The sequence below is a fragment of the Bison bison genome, unplaced genomic scaffold (assembly GCF_000754665.1).
Source record: "Bison bison bison isolate TAMUID 2011002044 unplaced genomic scaffold, Bison_UMD1.0 scf7180017860959, whole genome shotgun sequence".
Classification (NCBI taxonomy): Eukaryota; Metazoa; Chordata; class Mammalia; order Artiodactyla; family Bovidae; genus Bison; species Bison bison.
Genome location: NW_011491531.1, coordinates 6,857 through 10,271, shown reverse-complemented (window position 1 = coordinate 10,271; position 3,415 = coordinate 6,857).

Here is a 3,415-nt window from a genome sequence, read left to right as displayed (position 1 = left end):
ACCACTGAGCAAATTAACAGCAACATGCCTAACTCAGTAGGTGACAGGGAGGTGGATAAAACACACTGAGGGGAAAGCAAATGGCTTTGAGACACATACGTGGGTTTTTCAGGAGAACAAACAGGAGATGAGAGAGTGGGACAGTGTTTACACAGATAAGAGTGAATTTCCCACCCCCTTCAGGGTTGCAAAATTGCCTTGGAGATGGAATTTGCGGGGTGGGGGTGGGGGTTTTTACTGTCTTCTCCCACCTGGGAGAACATACACCCCAGAGGAGTGGTATTTATGGAGCCCTATTTCTCAGAAATTGCTGCTTTTGATCAGATAGGGAAGCTCCAAAAAGACTTTTTTTTCCCCTCCTGAATCGGTTGCAGTTCAAAGGTCTTCAGCTTAAAATAATCTTGACACAAAAAAATGTCATCTTTTGCTTGTGGTGTATTCAAATCCCACAGCTGAGGAGTAGTCTGCGGAGCCCCTTTTGCCTGGGGGATGCCGAGTACTTCATGAGGCTTCGAAAAAGCAGGTGGAAGGTGAGCGATGGATACCCAGCAAGGCATAAGGATGCACCAATCCAGTGAGGAGCCCTCAAGAGGGCTTGGCCGGCCAGCACTTTTCGATGAGAACACCCTGAAAGGGGATCTGTTATTTTCCGCTGCCCCCGCCCCAAGAAATCTGTATACTGGAATTTCCCTGGTGGTCTGGTGGTTAAGAACCCACTTTGCAATGCAAGGGATGCAGCTCACTTTCCCTGTCCCCAGCTTCCCCTTCGTGGCAGGCATGTCTCAGGACCGGCCGTGGGGAGCTGGGCGGGGTTGCAGCTGCGGGTGTGAGTGACTGCGTCACCCGCTTTGCAGTCAGAGCGCACGTCTCACTCCAGGCTAACTCCATCCCTGGGCAGGGAACTCGGATCCCATGTGCTGGAGCAAGACAGCATGCACACCACGACGACCGAACTCCACTCGCACCGGAGTGACGAGCGTCAGTGCCGAAACTGAGCTCCAACGCAGACAAGGAAATATAAGCCCATATTTGTTTTTTAAGACTTATTTTTTTAATTGAAGATTAAGTGCTTTGGGCTTCCCTGGTGGCTCAGCTGGTAAAGAATCCACCTGCAATGCTGGAGACCTGGGTTCCATCCCTGGGTTGGGAAGATTCCCCTGGAGAAGGGAACGGCCACCCACTCCAGTATTCTGGCCTGGAGAATTCCGTGGACTGTATAGAGTCAGACACGACTGAGTGAATTTCACTTCAGTTTTAACTGCTTTACACAATTTTGTTGCTTTCTGTCAAACATCAACAGCAAAAAAAAATACTTAAAAAAAAAAAAATCAAGCTGTATTAAGCATGATCTTTAGAGTCTGGGCTTCCCTAGTGGCTCAGATGGTAAAGCGTCTGCCTGCCATGTGGGAGACCCAGGTTCGATCCCCTGGAGGAGCAGATGGCAACCCACTCCAGTATTCTTACCTGGAGAATCCCACGGACGGAGGAGCCTGCTGGGCTGCAGTCCATGGGGTCACAAAGAGTCGGACACGAGTGAGCAACTTCACTCACTTTTAGAGTTCTGGGTTAAGCAAGAGGAGAACTGGCAAAGAGAAAGAGGGGTTCCAGGTGTGGAGGGATGGCTGACAAGATGCAGGGTCTGTTTTTTTCTGTGATGCTATCTGGATGTGGCATCCTAAGTCACCTCACACCACCTCAAAGTTGGGGTCCTTCACGTGGGCTGCAAGGAGGTCCAACCCCTCCATACTAAAGGAGATCAGTCCTGGGTGTTCACTGGAAGGACTGATGCTGAAGCTGAAACTCCAGCCCTTCGGCCACCTGATGTGAAGAACTGACTCATTAGAAAAGACCCTGATGCTGGGAAAGATGGAAGGCAGGAGGAGAAGGGGATGACAGAGGATGAGATGGCTGGATGGCATCACCGACTCGATGGACACGAGTTTGAGTGAACTCCGGGAGTTGGTGATGGACAGGGAGGCCTGGCGTGCTGCAGTCCATGGGGTTGCAGAGAATGAGATGGGAATTGGGGACTCAACAGCAAAAACAACAAACGTTCTTCCTCTGGAAGGAACCAGGCTCGCGGTTCTGCCATCTCTCCCCTCGCCCCCGACCCGTGCGGTAATGCGGAGGAGGAACTCTTCTGTATTCTCTGGCCACGCTGCAGACAGCCGCACCCCGGATTCACGGTCACAAGGGGAAGGGGGTGGAGGGAACCCCCAGAGGTGGCGACTTTCTCTTCAGTAGAGACTTTATTTTTAGAGCACTTTTACGTTTGCAACCAACCTGAGAGGGAAGTACAGGGAGGGTTTTCCCATATGCGTCCTTACCCCACACGGAGAGTTCCCCTGGTATCAACAGCTACCCTCAGCCGGGTGTGTTTTGCACAAATCATCAGCCGGAGTGCTTTGTCTGTTAGATTGGTATCAATACATGGTCATTGACACGTTGCTTGCTATCAGTGTGTTATGAGAGCGATGCTGTGAGTACATGGGTGCATTTGAGCCTGGCGTGATTAATCTTGTTTAGACTCTAAGTCGTGTCCGACTCTGGGCAATCCCCTGGACTATAGCCCGCCAGGCTCCTCGGAACGTGGGATGCTCCAGGCAAGGATACTGGAGTGGGTTGCCTCCCCACCCAGGGACGGACCCCACATCTCCCGCATTGGCAGGCGGGCGTCTTTACTGCTGAGCCACCTGGTAAGTCCCTGTTTCAGGCAAAGGACTCAAAAGTGGAAGGGAAGGACCAACAGCAGGAAAAGCCAGCAAATCTAACATCTGCATAGTTTACAAAACAGCAGAAGGGTGGCCTTACATGGCGTGCTGTGGCTAAAGCTGGTCCTTTTTTTTTTTTTTTTTTTTTTTGGCATCGAGCTTACTTGGGCTTCCCAGGAGGGGCTCATGGTAAAGAACCCACCTGCTGATACAGGAGACACAGGAGATGCAGGTTCGATTCTTGGGTTGGGAAGACCCTCTGGAGGAGGAAATGGCAACCCAATCCAGTATCCTTGCCTGGAGCATCCCATGAACAGAGGAGCCTGGCGGGCTGCAGTCCACAGGGTCACAGAGAGTCGGACACGCCTGAAGTGACTCAGCACACATACGTCCTGCATCAGCCATAGGGTCTTTCCAGCTCACTGTCCGTGACCCCTGCTTCCCCTTTGCGGCAGATACGCCTCTGAGTACTGGCCGTGGGGCGTCAGGAGGGGGTGCAGCTGTGCAAATCTGTGGGTGTGTCACCTGCTCTGGAGTCATGGCCACGTGTAACTCCGTGGTCACTGACCATCCCCAGCGGTGTGTTTGGTACAAATATCCCCTGCCACCCACGGTCCTCACTCATGGGCACATGACCCAGGGCTGGGGGGGCGGGGCATTGCACCAGGAGCCTGCGTGAGGTTGCAGAGACAGAAGCCCAAAGC